The following is a 22,382-nucleotide window of genomic DNA, read 5'->3' on the forward strand; positions in this document are numbered from 1 at the left end:
TGTATCAAAGAGGAAGAAGAAAATAACTTTGTCAAATGTAGACTGATTGCATAAGACAAAGAACTGACTACTAGATTTAATAATGTCGTTGTTGGGAGACCTGAACAAAAAAAATGTTAGTACAGTGGTAGGGGCAAAAGCCTGATTGGAATAGGCTTAAGAAAGAACATGAGAAAACAATTAGAACAAGTGCACTTAGACAATGCTTTAAGGGGTTCTATAGCAATGGAAATAGAGAAGAACAAGGAATAGTGATCAAGAGAAGATATTTTTATGATGAGAAAAACAGTATGTCTGTACACTGATGGGAATAATCCAGAAGAGAAGGAAGAACTGAGGATGTACAGAGAGGGAGGAGAAATTGCTAGAGTACTGTCTAAAGTAAATGAAAGGGGATGGTATCTAATGCATTAGTCAGAGGCACTGGGATTAGACAGAAGCAAAGACAATTCATCCATAGTAATGGAAGGCAGGCAATGTCATATCAGTAGGTACATAGGTGGTGGAGTCTATAAATATTCTTCTGACTGCTTCTATTTTCTCAATGAAGTAGAAAGCAGGTCCATCAACTGAGAGTGAGTATGAGGACGGTTGGAAGTTTGAGGAGAAAGGCAAAGGTATAAACTAGGTCATCTAGGAGAGGGGAAACCAAATGGACCAAGGAAATAGACTAGGATCTCCAGACAATATTAAGGGCTTTTCAGTAACTTTCAGTCTTTAGTCCCTGTCAGCTGCACAGGTGCAGACATGAAGAACTCAGAGAATCTGATTTAACTAGGGTTAAGGTTTCGCCAAGTAAGTATGAAGAAGCAAGAAAGGAGCAAGAGAGGTGAGGTCAATGAAAGAGAATGAATATAATGATTGATACCTGGTCATAAATGTAATACACAGGGTAAGAAGGGAAGAAAGGAAATCAAGGGTGGCAAAGGACAGTGCAAAGGGAATAGAAACTGGACTGGAGGTCCTAATGATAGTAAGCTTGTTGAGTTGGGAAGTACGTGGAAGGAGCTGAAAAGACGGATGGTGGTCAGAGAGGGGCTGCATGAACTGAAAGTCATGGGGTTCATGTTATTGGTAATAACGAGGTGTAAGATATGACCATGGGGACTTCCCTGGAGGGCCAGTGGTTAGGACTCTGTGCTACCATTGCAGGGGGCATGTGTTCGATCCCTGGTTGGGGAACTGGGATTCCACATGCCATGCGGCACGGCCAAAAAAAGAAAGATATGACCATGGAATGGTGACTGAGATAGGGTGGAGAGAAAGATCATTAAAGAATTTTAGAACTTAAGAGGCCACAGTAATAGGAGCAACACAGATGGTATATGTTGAAATTACCAAGAATTTTAAAAGGGATAGTGTTATTAGCAAGAATGACAGTAAACTAAGAGCTAAAAGTGAAGAAAAGATGAGTAACTCAGAATGCAAGAAATGCCAGCAAACATAAGGGTTTTTGAACAATATAACCAGGCTCACTTTTTGACTCCTGTTCCATGGAAGAGGTCAGAATGGGAAATGCAGTCTTAAATCTCAGTGCATGGACTCCTCACTGACCCCTAATGATAGTATATAAGAAAAAAATGAAAAACATTATAGCCAACATGTACAAGGCAGTGTCTTCAGAAAAGTAGAAAGTAGAGGAAGTGTTCAGGAAAAAAAAACAAGGATACAAGAAGTTTTGCTGATGATGGAGAGGAGTGAAAAGATAAGAAATATTCAGAAAAGTGTGAGGATTCAAGTGTGAGACATGAACTGTCACCTGGGAGAATGGTAGTAACTGACATAAAAAGGGATAAAATATATAATGAGATTAGTCCTGATGGACTTTAGGCAAGCAGTAGTGTCTAGGCTGTGACTGCTAGAGGGAGGTATCAGAAGCTCCCTGTCAATGGAACACAAAAATCTGGGAAAGCACTGCCCTTTGTCTCAGTGCAAAGGGCTTTTCCTTCACCCCTAATGACGGCTTACAAGGGAACTGTAATGTACTTATAAAGCTGTAGAGTTTTTTTTTTTTTTTTTTTTTGCTGTACGCGGGCCTCTCACTGCTGTGGCCTCTCCCGTTGCGGAGCACAGGCCCCGGACACACAGGCTCCGCGGCCACGGCTCGCGGGCCCAGCCGCTCCGCGGCACGCGGGATCCTCCGGGACAGGGGCACGAACCCGTGTCCCCCGCATCGGCAGGCGGACTCTCAACCACTGCGCCACCAGGGAAGCCCAAAGCTGTAGAGTTTTTAAAAATTAATAATATAAAGAAGAACAGTTCCTAGATTCTAATAAGCATACAAATATAAGCTTTTATTAGCTAATCAAATATAAAATATAATTATTATAGGGGAAAAAAAAAGAGATACATCTTACATTTTTTTTCCTCAGCTAAATGAGTATCCCAAGTGATTTCCAGGAAAACCATTACCAAAATGGACTCAGAAAAGCCATTTGAGAAGACAAAGTCTGTGAGAAGATCAACTTCTATGTAGTGTCCATCAATCTCAGAAAATTGGCTCTCCTCCAAAAATGTATCCCCACCACCACTTAAACTGATTGCCCCATCCACCCCACGTCAATGGTAAAATAAGTTACTCATTCAATGAGCATATACTGAGCACCTACTATGTACCAAGTACTATTCCAAGAACCTGGGATACATCAAAGAACAAACATCCCCATCCTAGTAGATGGAGATCAACAACAAACAGCATATATAATGAGTAAGTGGATTATATGATATGTTTGGAGATAAGTATTATAGAAAAAAATTTTAAAATGAAAATATTAATATTAGGGGAGAGCGGCTTGGATGCTAACTGTAAATAAATAGGGCAGGCCTTAGTGAAAAGGACATCATGGGAACAAAGGTCTGAGGGAGTTCTGACAGCTATGTAGTAATTAGATAAGTGTTCTCCAAGCAGAGGGACAGTCAGAGCAAAGATTCTAAGGCTTTTCCATTTAGCTCTTACCACTACTTGGCAATAATTTTATTAATTTTTTTTTCTATTTCTTCTATTCTATCGTCCAATCCTACTCTCTACGTTACTTCAGCAGTGGATGATAATAACAGCTAATATTTATCAAATATTTACTACATACCAAGCATTGTTGTAGGAGTTTTAAAAAGATTAAGTAATTTAACAGATCTATGAAATAACATAGATCTATGAACATAACAGATCTATGAAATAGATCTCCATCATTCACAAGGAAGAACACTGAGGCACAAAAGATTAAGCAACTTTCCTCAAGATTACAGAGTTATTAGCAAGAAGCAAAGCACTGAAGCAGCATGTGTAATAAGTCTTCTGTACTGTGAAACTGAAGAACACTCAGCACAAAGACAGCCTCGAGTTTTCTCATGTCTAATAAATAGAATCTCTCATGGTACACATTCAGTAACTGTGAAAGCTGCTATTAAAATTTGTCTTCTTGCCACTTTTACAGTCATTACCTACTACTGAATAGTCTTTAGCTACAGTCTCTACTTAACATCTTTCTCAACTTCCTGCCAATCTGATTTACATTCTCAGTCTACTGAAATCGCTCTCATGTGATTAGTGATTGTCACACACAAGCCAAAGGGCTTTCTCTATTCTCATTTTGCTTGAATGTTGCATTGAACTATGTCAATTCCTTTTCTCTTCTTGAAGCTGAAGTGGTATCATCCTAGATCTTCCTATCCCTGTGACTTCTCTCTCCTAGAAAATTTCTTCCTTTGTTTTCTGAGACAAACTTTTCCTTCTTCCTTTTACCTCTCTAATTGTTCCTTTAATAATACCTTTTTCAGGGACCTCCCTGGTGGTTCAGTGGTTAAGAATCCAACTTCCAATGCAGGGGACATGGGTTCGATCCCTGGTAAGGAAACTAAGATCCCACATGATGTGGAGCAACTAAGCCTGAACACTCTGGAGCCTGTGCGCCACAACTAGAGAGAAGCCCGCGTGCCACAATGAAGATCCCACGTGCTGCAACACAGACCCGATGCAGCCAAAAACATAAATAAATATTTTAAAAGAACAAACTTTTTCACTTCTACCCCTTTAAAGGTAGGTATCCAAAAAGCTTACTTTCCTTTGTGCTTGTCTCTGTTAACTCAGTCCCCCTTAAGGTTTATTCATCCAATAAGTATTTATTGAGCACCTACTATCTACCAGGCACTATTTGGGTCACTTTGGATACATCAGTGAATGGAACAGACAAAAAAAAATCCTCTTATCCACATAAAATCAAATAATTCTATGCTACCAACAGCACTCAAAACCATCTTCCCCTAAATACTATTTTAAACACATCACTCCCCTGACTTAAAACAAACAAACAAACTTGCAGTGATTGCAATGATTCCCCTCTTATCAACCACATCTAAATTTCTCTGCCTTAGTTCAAAACACTCCATAATTATTTTCTAGCATACCTGTCCAGGTTCATTTTCCATTACTCCGTGATTCAAAAGAATTCCAGGTAGGTCAGTCCTTTGATTACCCCCTAAAACACATTACCTGTGTTTCCAGCTGGTCAAATAACTACTGAAAACGTATGTCTACTACCCAGACATAAAAAAGTACACTGAATAAAAAGATAAGTCTTCAAAAATAGATTTCTAAAAAGTTCTTTCAAACAAATAAAAACAGCAAACACGTATCCAGGGCTTACTATATGCCAAACACTATTCCATGCACTTTATATACATTAACTCATTTATTCCACACAACAATCTTAATAGCTGCATTCTACAAATGAGGAAGCTGAGGTCCAGACAGCATAAGGTAACTTGCCCTAGGTCTGACAAGAAGTGGCAGGAGTAAGATTCAAGCTCAGGCAGTCTGGTTCCATACTAAACTGCATGCTCCCAGCAGAAGCCATAAATAAAAATAGGGGGAATTGGGCTTCCCTGGTGGTGCAGTGGTTGCGAGTCCGCCTGCCGATGCTAGGGGACACGGGTTCGTGCCCCAGTCCGGGAAGATCCCACATGCCGCGGAACGGCTGGGCCTGTGAGCCATGGCCCTGAGCCTGCGCGTCCGGAGCCTGTGCTCCGCAATGGGAGAGGCTACAACAGTGAGAGGCCCGCGTACAGCAAAAAAAAAAAAAAAAAAAAAAAAAAAAAAAATAGGGGGAATTGAAAGGGCTGGCAAGGAAACCTTGCCAATGACCAATGAAAACTACGTTCAACTATAAAAAAAATCATTTAGGGCTTCCCTGGTGGCGCAGTGGTTGAGAGTCCGCCTGCCGATGCAGGGGACACGGGTTCGTGCCCCTATCCCGGAAGATCCCACATGCCGCGGAGCGGCTGGGCCCGCGAGCCATGGCCGCGGAGCCTGTGTGTCCGGAGCCTGTGCTCCGCAACGGGAGAGGCCACAGCAGTGAGAGGCCCGCGTACAGCAAAAAAAAAAAAAAAAAAAAAAAAAAAAAAAAAAAAAAAAATCATTTAAGTTAGCCTGTTACTCCAAGAGCAATATTTCCTTTAATATAATGTCAAGTTTTAAAAATTACAGAATTTAGTAGTATATAATAAAAAGCACAATCTGTAAACACAAACACATCATATATTATTCAGAGTTCTCCAAAGCTGCTGAAAACATTTGCTAGGCATGACAAAAAAATAGAGGGCAACACATGACTAACAAATGTTCTTTTGTTAGCACAGCTATATTAAAGTATTTTACTGTCATACTTGTTTTCATTAGGATCAAACAGATTTGAATACAGTACAGGGATGGTAACTACCTTAAAAAAGACTACTAGCTTTACTTTTTAGAAGCAAAGTTCACGTCTAGGACTAGGTCCAGGACAACAGAAAAGCTTTTAGTAGAAGCAAGAAATTCCAAGAAATTACCACGAAGCATCTAACATCAGTACCCTTCAACCTATCACCAACTCTATTACTAAAGGACATTTAAAAAGATTTCTAAGTATTAATTTAGTAAATTCATGAAACTACTTTATAACTGATTACATAAAATTAAAAATGAAAGGAAGAGGTTCTTCTATAAAACAATTTTAGAATAACCTTATGCCAATACGTGAGCAAAATGAGGAGTATCACACATATCATTTTCTTCTCTTTCCCATTTTCCCCTTCCTTCTGGCAGATTAAAGACACAAAAATGGTCAGATTTTGAGCTAGAGATGTTAAAATGCACAAGCCTGGACAGGGATGCTAGTCTGACTTAGAAAAGGCTAAAGTCTGTAGCCTTCCCAACTAGAAGCCTAACTTAGAAAAGAAAACCTAAGGTATGTAGCCAAAGGCAGCAAAGGAGCCAGTGCCATCAATGCCTTAGGCAAAAATGCACCGTGGTCATTATTAGAATTTGAAGTGTTTCACTGTATTTTCTGCCTCTCCTCCCTTTTCCTAGGTTTGAAATGCACCTGCCCTCCCAGCTACCCAAGACACCCCAAAGCCACTCACACAAAAAGGGCTCCCTCCCAAGAATTTCATGAATAAAACTATGCAAAATACTAATAATTTGAGGTTAATTCAAGTTGTTAAAATCTGGGAGAGATTTTTGGAGCATGGAACCATTTTCTCCTCTCCCCTCCACCACCCACTGTGACACTTTTAAGTGGCTCCACACTTAAGGCATTAAATTAAAAGTTCTTGGGGAAAAGAATGGATTGGCAGCTACCACTGAAAATATTCTCAAATACTAAGGTTCTCCTATACTGCATATTTGATATTTACTTCCTTCCCACATACACTGGGTGGTAATGAGAAAGAAGCATAATCCTCTTCAAGATTCTCCTGCACAAAGGCGATAGCAATTCAATCTTAAACCCACAATTAAAATATTAAAGGCTCTGTTAAAACATACCCAAGCAGAAGGCAATAGCCTTCTATTCCAGTGACCGTATTCGATAGTACGCATAACCCGCTAAATAAAGAAGGAAAAAAATGTCAAAAATAGTTCTGTAACATCACCAGGATTAAGGAGGTTTAAGATGGAGGGAACATCCATGAAAAACACATATTTCCCAACAATGCACTATATTGCATCATTATCTTTATCCTTATTAATATTTCCCAAGTACCCAAAAGGTCCATGGCATTATTGTAGGTTATACCTTTTATAATAATAGGAAAGAAAATGATTGGTAAATTAAGGTAAATTAAATTTTGAAGCTGTAAGCACCTAAGCTTGAGATGTTTTCAGACTCAACTATGAGAATTCTTGAGATTCACATGCTAAATATTGTAGAAAGGGAATACATGTGATACTGAGGGAAGCAGGAAGAGAACAATGACAATACAGTATTATTCATCTAGTATTTACACAGCCAGAAGCAAGAAATCTACTTTTCCCCTGCTGCTTTAAGATAACAAATGAAATTATCCTTCACAAAACAAAGCAAGCATGCTATCCAGAAATACACAATAGATGAAGAAAGTTGGTTTAATGAAGAGTGAACAAAGCAAAACAAAGAAAAGAATAACTTCAAGGGTCTGAGAACTTAAAAACATTTTCAAATAAAATAAATATGGCTGTTGTGTAACCAGATCTGTTTTTAACAATACCTTTGCAAAACAAGGTATATCAAAATAAATCAAAGAATAAACTTTCACTTAATAATGTCCCTACATTCTTCTTTGGCCTGCTGACCTATCCTTATCCATCCTTAAAGGAGTTGGGGCTGACAATATTAGTGCCCTATTCATCAGAATTTTATGCCATTCCTTCTGCGTTAATCAGATCATTATTAAACTTTAAAGCTATCCAGTAATATACACTGGTTACAAGCTGTTCAAATATACATTTCCTAATACTTCTTCTGAACTCTTACATACATAAGAAGCAGATGAGGCATCAATTTCCCTTTTACAAATGAAATATGTTCCACCTCATTATCATGTAATAAAGATTTTCTTTATTTTCCAAACTCCCAGTGAATACATATCTAAAATTATTTGAAAACACTGGTAGCTGTTTTCTGCTGAATTTTCTTGAGATTGTTATTTGAGTAATCATACATCACTTCCTTTTCAAAAGCTGGGCTTGGATAACAAATTGCAGTTTACTATCAAAGACAAATACACATTTCTTCAGTCCTCTATTCTCCAAAACCTTGTTGTCATTTCTGGATATAAGGACTGAAGAGAAGATGGAATCAATTAGGTGCCAAATCGTGTAGAATATCCACACCAACATCTCTCAGGTGGCCCCTTACCTCAGTGGCCTACTCATTAATTTTTCACACTCAACTCAACTGTCAACCCCAAAATATGCTGCACACTACTGAAGAAGGAATCTTTCTAAAGAGTACTTTCATCATGTCATCTCCTGCCCCCAACTACTGGCTCCTTACCGTAGCTGACCAGATTCAACCTGACACTGAATACACCTCATAATCTAGCCCTACTCTAGCATACTAATTTCTCTGACACCATTCTCAGAAACTAACACCTTATTCTACTGAGATCAGACTCCTTACACCTCTCTCACATCATGCTGGTCCCCACCAAGTGTTTGATCCTGCTTCCAAGCCCCACATGGAACGTATGGAATGTTCTCCTTCTGAAGATGATCTACCTATGCAGACAGTACATATTCTTTATTTAAGCCCCACTTTCTCAAGGAAGCCCTACTCCTAGATAACCCTATACTAACATAATGGACTCAGACCCATGTATCAAAGCGTTAGTTGTATAATGCTTTGGATAGTGCTAGTTATATTATTATGAAAGTATACCCAACAAGATAATAAACTCTTAGAAGAGGTTGGGCCATTTCCCAAGAAGTAGGTCTATATTAAGTACTTAAAGACTATTTGACAAATTGATTCAATAATCCTGATTTTTTTAAAAAATCAAGGATATTATACGTCAAAAAGAGTTCTAGTACAAATGAAATAATTGTGATGACGAGGATTTGCTTCAAAATAATCCAGGTCAGGGCTTCCCTGGTGGCACAGTGGTTGGGGGTCTGCCTGCCGATGCAGGGGACGCGGGTTCGTGCCCCGGTCCGGGAAGATCCTACATGACGCAGAGAGGCTGGCCCGTGGGCCATGGCTGCTGGGCCTGCGCGTCTGGAGCCTGTGCTCCGCGGCGGGGGAGGCCACAACAGTGAGAGGCCCTCATACCGCAAAAAACAAACAAAAACAACAACAAAATAATCCAGGTCAAAGAGTAGGGGGACAAGGAGTAAACTAAGTGGGGGCATAGGTAAACCCAGATTGACTATGAGTTGATGATCTTTGAAGTGACACACACATAGAGATTTGTGTCTACTTTTGTTTAAAATTTTTCACGCTAATAAGTCAATTTTTTTAACACTAATAATGTCTTTACTTCATTTTTAAATGACAAAAACAAGGCATATCATAACACTTTTCTTTACCCAACAAATACCTAAGTCCCCATTTAAAGTATGAAAAAGAATTCTGGAAAGATCTAATTTGACAGGGAACTTGTATGAGCTAATTCTCAACTAAGAATTAATTTAAAAATTAAAGGAAAAAATCTAATCAAAATGGAGGGGATCTCCATCAAAAGAAAAATTAATCTTACTACCAAAAGCAATACTGCTGAAATTAGAACACTCCCTAACACCATACACAAAAATAAACTCAAAATGGATTAAAGACCTAAATGTAAGGCCAGACACTATAAAACTCTTAGAGGAAAACATAGGCAGAACACTCTATGACATAAATCACAGCAAGATCCTTTTTGACCCACCTCCTAGAGAAATGAAAATAAAAACAAAAATAAACAAATGGGACCTAATCAAACTTAAAAGCTTTTTGCACAGCAAAGGAAACCATAAACAAGACCAAAAGACAACCCTCAGAATGGGAGAAAATATTTGCAAATGAAGCAACTGACAAAGGATTAATCTCCAAAATTTACAAGCAGCTCATGAAGCTCAATAACAAAAAAACAAACAACCCAATCCAAAAATGGGCAGAAGACCTAAATAGACATTTCTCCAAAGATATACAGATTGCCAACAAACACATGAAAGAATGCTCAACATCATTAATCATTAGAGAAATGCAAATCAAAACTACAATGAGATATCATCTCACACCGGTCTGAATGGCCATCATCAAAAAATCTACAAACAATAAATGCGGAAGAGGGTGTGGAGAAACGGGAACCCTCCTGCACTGTTGGTGGCAATGTAAATTGATACAGCCACTATGGAGAACAGTATGGAGGTTCCTTAAAAAACTAAAAATAGAACTACCATACGACCCAGCAATCCCACTACTGGGCATATACCCTGAGAAAACCGTAATTCAAAAAGAGTCATGTACCAAAATGTTCATTGCAGCTCTATTTACAATAGCCAGGACATGGAAGCAACCTAAGTGTCTATCAACAGATGAATGGATAAAGAAGATGTGGCACATATATACAATGGAATATTACTCAGCCATTAAAAGAAATGAAATTGAGTTATTTGTAGTGAGGTGGATGGACCTAGAGTCTGTCACACAGAGTGAAAAAAGTCAGAAAGAGAAAAACAAATACCATATGCTAACACATATATATGGGAGAGAAAAAAAAAAAGGTCATGAAGTACCTAGGGGTGAGACAGGAATAAAGACACAGACCTACTAGAGCATGGACTTGAGGATATGGGGAGGGGGAAGGGTAAGCTGTGACAAAGTGAGAGAGTGGCATGGACATATATACACTACCAAACGTAAGATAGATAGCTAGTGGGAAGCAGCCGCATAGCACAGGGAGATCAGCTAGGTGGTCTGTGACCACCTAGAGGGGTGGGATAGGGAGGGTGGGAGGGAGGGAGACGCAAGAGGGAAGAGATATGGGAACATATGTATATGTATAACTGATTCACTTTGTTATAAAGCAGAAACTAACACACCATTGTAAAGCAATTATACTCCAATAAAGATGCTAAAAAAAAAGCAATACTGCTTATATTTCAAATTTTCATTCAATTACAGCATTCACAAAAGGGTCCACCCAAACAATAGCTGAAAATCACGAAACATTGTTAAAAAAAAAAAAAGGCATAATATGAAAGGCAGAAAATAAAAAGAAAAAAAGTTGCTAAAATCAATGTTCAATAACCCAAATCAGCCAATGTTATTTCAAGAAATTCATTATCTGAAGACACCAATTGCCCTTAACAGGGATTGAATTAGTAGGTTCTTAAATAATCAGGAAATTAGCCCTTCCTCTTTATTCTGAGAACTGAAAAATATGCTTAAGAAATTTCAGATATTTGGCTTAATGACAACATATAGCTCCACCCCTTTGATATTTCAGTCTATAACTACTCTTCAAAATTCAACCATTATTTCCCTACATCATTGTTCACCAATTCCTTCCAAAAGCAGTGATACAAACATCTACTATCTTTAAATGCTGGCATTTTATTCTTCTAATTACACTGTTTCTTTGCCTTGACTTTTTTTTCCCCCATACTGGTTTTAGCCATATATACAAACCAATCTGATTATTTTGATTTCCCCTTCTCCATATTTTCTCTAAATACTCAAGAGGGGAGGTTTTAGATACCATAACTAAATAACATATTTGATTGTGAACAGATATCTGACATATACAAATAGCAAGCTTTATCCCAATAGCAATACATCATCTGCCCATCACCCAATGCAATTAAAGTTTAAAACAGGACAACTCTCTTGTATAAACAGAGTTTAGAAAGAATGAAACCATCCTCACAAATAAACTCCTTAGGAGAAAAATAAACTCATACTCAAATTGCCTTGTACTTGCCCTATCTTTAAAGTTTCATTTTCCTAGCAAGTAAAAGTAATCATCTTCTTTTTAGTAGCATGTAATTTCTCTCTTATAGTAAAAGAAAAACTGTTACGGGAAGGCTAATCTAAGGGGCCAAAAGAGTGTTGAAATTTTCTCTTCTATAAACTACTTTCTGATTAAAAAATAAAAGAATCATGCTACAAAAAAGAAATGTGACAAAACCCATTGGATTAATATTACTACACGTGAAAAAGTTAACATTTACTACACAATCTTTTCTAATAAAGAAGGCCACATAAATATCAGATTAAAAACAATTCTGAAAAAAGTTTTTTCAGAAAACCACTAAATATAGGATTAACAGTCCCACTATCTTCTTTCATTGCATCACTAAATGAGTAAATTATGCCATCTTTATAATTTGTGTACTCTCAACTTTTGAGAAAAAAATATTACTCTCTTTAAAATATCAGTGGCATTGACACATTTTATATAAGAATGGGCATTTGCAGATTTTTCCTAATATCTCTCAGGTAACACAAAATTTTTTAAATCTCAAAATGTGTTAACAAGTTTTATCCAATACATGCTATTCCAGTGGGATGAAAACCATTTACAAGTTCCACTTAGATTAAGAAATCCTTTGAGAAAAGTATGTAGTACATTCTAGTTATACTATTTCTAGAGCCCTAAAAATCTCTATAACCTATTTCCCTACTGTTTTTCTTTAGAACTAACTGAGATGAATGTAACTTCCTTCACAAAAAGTCAAGACAGTACTATACTTAATGACAGAAAGCTAACTGAATTTTCAGCAGAGGTTTAAGTTTTCACAAACTAAAACTTTCTATTTCACTTGAATGGTCTATAAAAATAATAACATTGGGCTTCCCTAGTGGCACAGTGGTTAAGAATCCGCCTGCCAATGCAGGGGACACGGGTTTGAGCCCTGGTCCAGCAAGATCCCATATGCTGGGGAACAACTAAGCCTGTGCGCCACAGCTACTGAGCCTGCGCTCTAGAGCCCACAAGCCACAACTACTGAAGCCCATGTGCCTGGAGCCCGTGTTTCATGACCAGAGAAGCCACTGCAACGAGAGGCCCACGCACCGCAATGAAGAGTAGCCCCCGCTCACCTCAACTAGATAAAGCCTGCATGCAGCAACAGAGACCCAATGCAGCCTAAATAAATAAACAGATAAATAAATGACTTTAAAAAAATTTAAAAATAATAATAACATTGAGAATAGATTCAATCAAGTGCTATCTGCAGGCATCAAAAAAAGAGGGCATCCCTGGTGGCACAGGGGTTGAGAGTCCGCCTGCCTATGCAGAGGACACGAGTTCGTGCCTCAGTCCGGGAGGATCCCACATGCCACGGAGCGGCTGGGCCCGTGAGCCATGGCCGCTGAGCCTGCGCGTCCGGAGCCTGTGCTCCGCAACGGGAGAGGCCACAGCAGTGAGAGGCCCGTGTACCGCAAAAAATAAATAAATAAATAAAATAAAATAAATTTTAAAAAAAAGAAAAAGAAGCTTTTTTTTTAATGAAGAGTGTAGCTTAACCTTAAAGCAGGAGTAGCGAAGGAGAGAAAGGAAAGATTTCTAAAATCATAGTGCTTAAACTGAGAAGATATTTTTTCATTATATCGATACATATAACATCACTTTAAAATAAAACTCCCCTAATGCAAGGAGTTCATCCTTAAGCAATGCCCTCTTTCTTTTACAAAGTAACAAACTGCAAGTTATCACTAGTGCTCCAATCAGACTGAAGTTGAAGGGCATTACAAAACAATTTTTCTGTATTTTGCCATTTGATTATAACTGTCTCATCCTAATAAAATTAAAGATTTGTCTATGGAACTTTATGAAAACAAATTTCATAACAAGTCAACCTTAAGTAACTCATGTTCAAAAGCCCTCCTGTAGAAATAATCTATTCAATTGAAGAATTCAACTACTGAAACTGGCAGAAAGTATTCCAAACTATCCAAAAAAAAGAACCCCACGAAATTATGAAGCTACAATACTCAAAATGTTACATCTAAGAAGTTAAACCACACGGGCTTCCCTGGTGGCGCACTGATTAAGAATCCGCCTGCCAATGCAGGGGATACGGGTTCGAGCTCTAGTCCGGGAGTAGCCCACATGCCGCGGAGCAACAAAGCCCGTGCGCCGCAACTACTGAGCCTGCGCTCTAGAGCCCGCGAGCCACAACTACTGAAGCCCGTGCGCCTAGACCCCGTGCTCGGCAACAAGAGAAGCCACTGCAATGAGAAGCCCACGCACCGCAACTAAGAGTAGCCCCCACTCACGGTAACTAGAGAAAGCCCACGTGCAGCAACTAAGACCCAACACAGCCAAAAATAAATAAATAAATTTATAAAAATTTTAAAAAGTTAAACCATACAAAAATACTTTGAACTCTCAGCTCTGTATTTCCTATCAAAATGTCAAAGAACTTTAGATATCTTCTTCAGATGTGTTAAAGATTCCAAAGTAAATTCATTTTGACTTCACAGTGCTGAAACTAAGAATTTGATGATGGCAGGAGAAAAACTATAGAGTGGAGAAAATTACTTGAGAATGCTTTTATTGAAGCAAAATATCTTTACAAAACAAAAGATGTATTAAAATCATTTACCCTCTTCTGCCAGACAAACAGTCCTCTCCTAGAACACACTGCTTACAATTCAGCCAAGTATGACTGCCAAGGGTTTCTAAACCCGTGTGTTAAGCTTGTTCAAAGTGGAAAGCTTCTCCACCAGCGTATTACAAAGAAAAATGAAATATATTTTTTGCTTAGAGTTGAAGATCAATTGTATTAAATATATTCCTACTGATAAACTAAAAGTAAGTAATAATTTTTTTTAAAAAACCTCAGGTCATAACTTAGGACAAGGTTTGCTATATAAATTGCTTCCAATTCTCAGAAAAGTCGGGATTTATTTAGTTTCCCCAAATTGTGGCTTAAGTGGCTGAAAGGAAAAATGAAGTTTATAAACAGCTTTCCTAACCTCGGTTTACATTTGATGAAACAGACCATTTATCACAATCAAGTGAATATAATGTCAAATGTAAGATTCCATCAAGTATTACAGATAAAATCTGTAAAAAAAAATCACAATTATGCAGTTACATCCAAAAGTGATTTAATGGGCAACTATATGTATTTATATTTACACTTGAGGTATTATTACTTTTGCAAATAAGAGGTATATTGCTGCATGAGATTGCTACTATGACTTAATATTTTTACATATATCTTAAGAACACAATGTCTTATTTATGTTTAAATTTGAGATGTATGTATCTGATCTATGTAATCCTGTTTGGTTTTCTGGTAATTCTTTACTTCACAGTAGTGTGATTATAGCAAAAGCTCCTTCTTCACAAAACAGACATCATAAGCCACCACTGGCTTCTAGTTTTCTGCTTTTTAATGTAAATAATAATGACACTGAGTGTTACCAAATGCATTTATGTGCACAGCTTTGTCATTTCTTTCCCAGCCCCCTTCTTTTCTATGGAAAAAATGAGATTTAGTTTTGAAAAAAAAAATCGATTTTTCTTTTGCTTATAGACCTAATGGTTTTCAAGAGAAGACAATTTATTCAGATACCTACCATTCTAGATATGTTAAAAGAAAGAACTTCCCAAATCCAAAAATATCAAGTCAGTCAGATATTAGCTGGAGAGGAAATTTCCACTCAAACTATAAATAAAATGTCATCAATTAAGCTGAACATCAATAAAACGGAGTCAATAATCAATTCTCAATTTGGAAGGAATCTGTAACCCACATATAACCTGCATATAATCAGAACACCACTTATATTTGCTTGTGGAGCTCACAGATGAATTTGGTTGTGTGCCAGATTTATCTTATTTTTAAACGCCCAGGCTAGTATTTGTTGGTATAATCAGAGCCCACATTAAGTATCCTGGGGAGACTCAATTCAGAAGAATGATTGGTAGCATGGAGAAACCGGTCCAAAATGGGGAAAAAAAAAAAAAAAAAAACACGTCCCAACAGAGCGAATAATCCACAAATAGATCACTGAAAGCAAAACGAAGACGCTCCTCTCCGGAGTAGCCTGAATAAATGAGCTTCACTCAAAATGTTTAACAGTATCCTACCTCACTTCATTCACTTCCCAACTTCCTTGACTTTTCAGGGGCCAACACGGGGCATCCCTTTTTTTCTGGAAGTGTATGCTGAAAGAATCTGTATAGGAAAGAGGGAAGGAACGGACAATACCCAAGAACGCTGTGAAACAGGTGGGTCAGAACGAGCAGCAGCATAATCTAGATACTTAAGGGGCAGCTTTAAAATGACAGATGTGGTTAAAGGAAAGACTGCAAATCGGAAGAAGCTCTAGGGTACCAGATAGGCTGGGGACTAATGGCAAGCACCAGGGGGGAGCAAAGGCTAACTCCACAGTGGTAGCAGCGGAGCAAAAAACAAGCGGCAGGACGAGTGGGCAACGAGCAGTGGGATTAATGAGCACCACGGGTCAGAGTGGAAGTGATGGCTTCGGTCTTGGGAGACGGGAGCCACTGGGGAAGGACGTCAGAGAGGGGCAAGGGGGTTGGGAAAACAGGGAGTCCTGAGACCTAAGATTCCTGCCCCTACAAAAACGTAGGGGAGAGCACTGAAGACGAGCAGCCGCCTCGGCTGCCCAATTGAAGAGATTTTTGAAGCAGTCGAGGCTCGCCGCCGCGCAGCCTTCTGCCCCGCTCCCTTTTCCCGGCGGTAACTGCTGTGGCGTAGAGGGGAGAGGGAGGAAGAGGAGAAGGAGGAGGAGGAAGACCGAGAAGGAGGCTGAAGATGAGGCGGGGGGTGGGGAGAAAGGGGGGTGCGGCCTGCACAGTCCCAGCGAAGCCTCCGCTCTCTCGTAGCCGGCAAGCACCGGGTTTCCCCTAAGCCCAGCCCCGCACAGACTCACCCGCCTGCCTTGCCTCGCTTTTCCCTTATCCGACTCCACGCGTTGCCGCGTCCTCACAAGAGACCACTGAACGAGTGTCGGGGAAAAAACTCTTCAGAAACGGGCCTGATTGCTTCAGCGAGTCCGACCTTTACGGCTGAGACAGAGACTCTCAGCTTTCGGTGGGTTCCACAGCCAGACGGGCCACCATCTTACATTAGGGTAAGACTCCTCCGGCCTCCGGTGCGCAGGCGCACGCCTATCCGGCAGGGAGGGGCGGGGGAGGGGCGGGGGAGGGGCGGGAGAAGCGGCGGGGGGCGCTCCCGCAGCATCCTGGGAGTTGTAGTCCTCGGTGGGTAACAGCCCAGAGGCAAGCCGGGAGTTGATGTTCTCACTCCGAGGGCGGATGGGATCGCCCACTTCACGTGCCTGTTACACTATTGCTTTTCTTCGTGTTTTGCTTCCTTCTTGACCCGCGTGTGCTGCTCCGCTGTCATTTGGTCGGCGGCCTTCGTTAGCGGTTCCGTTTCCTCGGTGTTTGCTCAAATATGGGAAACCAAAACTCGGGGCGGGCGTAACCAATTTTGGGGGAACCGAGACCGTTCTCTGCTCTGCCCACCAGGGGTATTAAAGAGGGCGGGGTACAGGCAGGGGAGGTAGGAGGAGCGCGGGATTTGATCTAGAGTGGGAATTGGATACTGAATTGGCGTTTGTTTGCGAAAAGTGTTAACTCGTTGCCCCTGTTTGCGCGTTTTGGAGTCACCACCCTTGATCCAGTCCTCACCATTAATCTCCAGTGAAGAGATATCCTAAATTGTCCTTTACAGAAGTACAAGAGAAGGGAAGACCCACGCGTTTACAAAAATGTGTTTCTAATGATATAAACTTGAGAACAGTATACGGACTTTGCAAATTTTTAGTTCGATTTCCAGCCTGCACAGCTCTGCGCGCGGAGTTCACAAGCCCTTCACACATCAATACATCCCAACGAATATAAGAACGCATTCGCAATTTCTACGAGCGCCGAGGAGTCCTCAATCTCAAAAATCAGTCACACACATACACAAAAAAATCAGTCAATTTACTGGTCCCTCCCACATGCCTCCTATAATTCTGGTGGAAGTGGCGCTCGACGCAGTCGTTTTTGCTTATTGCGCGTATTCTTCACCCATTCATACAACAAATACTCATTGAGCTCCTCCTGTGTGCCCGGCACTGTTCTATACATGGGGAGGAGACGGTGAGCAAAATAGACAAAATTCCCTGTTCCTATTCTAGGAATTCCTGTGTCTATTCTACTGTGTGTGTTGGGGTGACAGAATAGGGAGAGGAGGCAATTTATAAAACATATGATTGAAATGCATAGTATATTGTAACTGATGAAACATTCTAAACAGAAGGAGAATAGGGGAAGGTTGCAGTATAAAATCTGTGAACCTAATCTCATAGTGAGAAGCTTTCATTTCATTTTTTAACAGTACATTAGTTCTTTGTGCTTTACTATCAAGCCTAGAGTCAATTATTTGGTGAAAACTTAAAATATGTAATAAACTCACAATTTACCAAAAATTTGAAATTGTAGAATCATGAGATTATTACCTAGCAAGGAAAGTTGGGAAATCATTTGGATTCACCACCTTTAAACATTAAGTATAGGAGACATGTATTATTTTAATGTGTGTTTTTTACATTACCAATTTTACAGTGAAATGTAAGCCAAGTAACTAAAAGAACAAAATAAACAGAATCCTTACCATTATTAAAGATAAGAACCACCGCATTAAGACTGGAAAGGATCTTAATCATCATATCTAATCCATCATCTTATCCTACACACCTTTTTTTAAGAACAGTATCTTTACAATATCTCTTGTATTAGCCTAAAATGAAATTCATGGATAATTTATGAATTTCATCTACATACATGATCTTGTTTTAAATCAAAATAATGTCCTATATATGATATAAAAGTAATTTATAATACAATGATTTGTATTTCAACATATAAATGCTCAAACATGACTATTCTAGAAAATATAATCAAATCTTCATTTGCTGGCACTTATAAATCCCCATGAATGTGAAAGCTCCAAATACCAACTGACACAAGTATGGTGATTGACCACCTCTGGTGACAACGCTAATCTGTCCTCAGTGTCCACTGTAGATGCATTCCTAAAACACTCACTGTTAGAGTTCTGTAATAATTTAAAACAGCTTTGTGTTCATATGCAAAATAGGTCAGGTTTTAGGTACTGATCATATATACAGGTTTCTCACCTGCACTGGGGGCATTTAAAAGTCATGAGGGATGGGCTTCCCTGCGCAGTGGTTAAGAACCTGCCTGCCAATGCAGGGGACACGGGTTTGAGCCCTGGTCTGGGAATATCCCACATGCTGTGGAGCAACTAAGCCTGCGAACCACAACTACTGAGCCCACGTGCCACAACTACTGATCCTGTGCTCTAGAGCCCGCGAGCCACAACTACTGGAGCCCGTGCACCTACAGTCCGAGCTCCACAACAGGAGAAGCCACCACAGTGAGAAGCCCACGCACCGCAACGAAGAGTAGCTCCCACAACTAGAGGAAGCCAGCACGCAGCAACGAAGACCCAATGCAGCCAAAAATAAATAAATAAATAAATAACTTTTAAATAAATAAATAAATACAAGTATATACATATAATTTCTTATAGATTATTATAACTGGTGATGAGTACTGTGAAGGTGTTTACAAGATGTTATGAGACTGTTTAAGAGGGGAACCTAATTTGTTTTCTTTTTTTCTTTTTTTTTATAGTTTGCCTCTCCCAACCCCAAACTCCCAGTCCATCCCTCTCCCTACCCCCCAACACAAGTCCAATCTCCATGTCTGTGAGTCTGCCTCTGCCCTGTAGATAGGTTCATTTGTGCTGTATTTTAGATTCACATATAAGTGATATCATATGGTATTTGTCCCTGTCTTTCTGACTTACTTAGTATGATAATCTCTAGTTGCATCCTTGTTGCTGCAAATGGAATTATTTTGAGGGGAACCTAATTTAGATTGGTGAGCAAGAGGAGGATAGTCAGGGAAGATCTTTACAGGTTAAGAGTGGAAAATATGCAGGGATTATGAATGAGGTGGAAAAAACCTTACTAGAATGCTAGTGTGAGTTATGGTAAGCAAACGGAGGTGGGGTGTAAGGTGGATTAAATAGAGGCAAGGGCTATATCATTCCAGAGCCTTGCAGGCAGGCCATGGTAGGAAATGTGGATCTTCTTCCATGGGAAAAGGAAAGCCTTGAAGGGAAGAGGCATGATCTCATTTACATTTTTAGAAGAACATGCTACTGAATGTTCATCACTGAGGAATTTATCAGATTGTATCAGAATGTTCACCACTGAGGAAGTTATTCATCACTGAGGAAGTTATCTAGATTTTTGTACTTCCATTCTCTGGAATAATACATAGCTATATGAAAAAGAGAAAGGGAAAGAACTATATATTGACCAGGAAGAATGTCCATGACATGTTTATTAGGTAAAGAATAAATAAGTAAATTATAACATGATATATTGTGTATAATGTTACCCATTTTTTTAGAAATAAAAAAGAATCAATCAATGTTTATCTATAACACAGAAAAAAGAATGGGAGAATACGAACACATCAAACATTTAGTGTGTGGTTGCTTACTTTGGGGGACTGCAGTTGGAAAGGGGTGGAGGGAGAATACAACTTTGCCTTTATGAATTGCTATATTTATCTGTTATGTGTATGAATTAGTTTTATACATTTAAAAAATAAGTCACTCTGCTGTGTGGTGAATGGATAGGAGTAAAGCAAGAATGCAAATGGAGCAACTAATTAACAGAATATTCTTGGTTCTGATTGTGGTGGCAGTGAAGATAGAAGAGAGGTGATGAGTTCAAGAGATATTTCCTGTGGTTGAAACAATAGGACTTGGTGATGTAATAGATAGGGAGGAGGTGTTCCCATGAATAGCTCTCATGTTTTCTGACTTAAATGGCCTTGTAGATGGTGGCTTCTTTGGTCCAAGGAGAATGATGACTATTAAAATAGCATCTGTAGAGAGAAGAACAGCTTCATCAGAAAAACAACAGCATTTCAGGGAAATAATGATCGCCATCTGAGACTGGTGAACTTTAAGTCATATTTTGCCCAACTTAGTGGTTTTTCTCTAATAACGCTTTTCTGCTTGGGTTCTGCCAAAGAAACAACTTACAGTTTGGCTTATCTAGGCTGGAGAAGGAGAATGAAAACAGGGGTTGTTTCCCATTTTTCCAACCTTCACAAATTATTAATATATGGATATTTTAAATAAATAAAAATTTCAAGTTATATTCTTAGGATATAGTCTCAAGTGTAGACCTACTGGGCCAAAGGAAATGATCAGTTTTATGATCCTTGTTATGACCAGATTGCTTTAATATTAATGAATATTAATGCCACTTTATATGTGAGGCTTTTTCCCAAAAATCCATTTGCTTGGAGTTTTATTGTTATTATTTATCTTTTCTAGTTTTAATTATTTAGTATTTGAGTGCTAAATATTGGGTACATGTAAGTGAACAAAGCACTAAGCTCCCTCAAAGATCTTAGGGTTTAAAAGAAAACACAGAATATAAGTTAAATAATAAGCAAGTAAAACTGTAATTATTTGTTGGATTAAGAAGGAAAAAGATCAGAGTAATAGATATATCAGGAAAGAACTTACTTTAGACAGCCTCTCTAAAGAGATGACTTAATATGAAATTGGAAGGGATCACCCTTTTCAAGAATGGCCTGTGCTAAGACCCCAATGCAGGAATGAATTTATCATATTCCAGGAATGGAAAGTAACCAGTGAAGTTGTGGCATTCAAAGAGCAGTAGGAGGGGCTTCCCTGGTGGCGCAGTGGTTGAGAGTCCGCCTGCCGATGCAGGGGACACGGGTTCGTGCCTCGGTCCGGGAAGACCTCACATGCCGCGGAGCATCTGGGCCCGTGAACCATGGCCGCTGAGCCTGCACATCCGGAGCCTGTGCTCCGCAACGGGAGAGGCCACAACAGTGAGAGGCCCGCGTACCGCAAAAAAAAAAAAAAAAGAGAGAGAGAGAGAGACATAATTGAATGGTTTGAAAAAGAGAAGTGACATAATCAATTTGTCTTTTCAAAAGATCAAGGGGGGCAGCCACATGGAGACTGGATCAAAGATGGGTGGCAAATATAGAAGTGGAGAGACCAGTTAGGAAGCGATTGCAAAAGTGCCGCCTGGAGATAATAAGTAGTTTAGACTATGGCAGGGCTGGAACTAGGATGAGGTGAGGGAGGAACTTGCCTTGGGCACAATATTTAAGCAAGCACTCAAAGATGCAGTCATCAAGGTAAATAATATTTTGATAGAACACTTTTTTAACATCAACATTTATGCAAAACAAATCCATGATGAACAAAATATTAAAATGTAAAATAAAGACAATATCTGACCCTGAGTTTTACACAACCCTGCCTCACTTTCCTCCCACTAATTCTGGCCCTGGTTCCAATAAAAGTTTTTTTACCAAGATAAGTAGCTGGCTGGCAAGTTCTTTGCTGAAAAGAACGGCCAAAAATAAATAATCAAATAAAATTAATTAATTAAAAAAAAGCACTGGAAATAACCCAAATGTAAATCAATAGTAAAATGGATAAATTGAGTAATTTAATACAGTGTATTATTATACAGCAAAAAAAAAAGGAATAACTACAGGTATACATTTCAATTTCAAAGAATGAATTTCAAAAACAA

At 39.1% G+C, this 22,382-nt stretch overlaps 1 protein-coding gene across 6 annotated transcripts in view; it reads right to left on the minus strand.

Annotated features, from left to right (window-relative positions):
- Positions 1–16,860, minus strand: part of CNOT4 (CCR4-NOT transcription complex subunit 4) — a 141,726-nt gene extending 124,866 nt beyond the window's left edge. For 4 of the 6 annotated variants that reach the window (XM_081243818.1, XM_081243817.1, XM_081243820.1 and 1 more), the window contains exon 1: positions 16,632–16,859. The gene's annotated coding sequence lies outside the window, so the exon portion shown is untranslated. Of the gene's footprint in view, positions 1–16,631 lie in introns of all 6 variants that reach the window. The other 2 variants (XM_081243816.1, XM_081243815.1) reach the window with 1 other exon arrangement.
- Positions 16,861–22,382: the final 5,522 nt, after the last annotated feature.

Source organism: Mesoplodon bidens (assembly GCF_964165515.1).
Source record: "Mesoplodon bidens genome assembly, chromosome: 9".
Lineage (NCBI taxonomy): Eukaryota > Metazoa > Chordata > Mammalia > Artiodactyla > Ziphiidae > Mesoplodon > Mesoplodon bidens.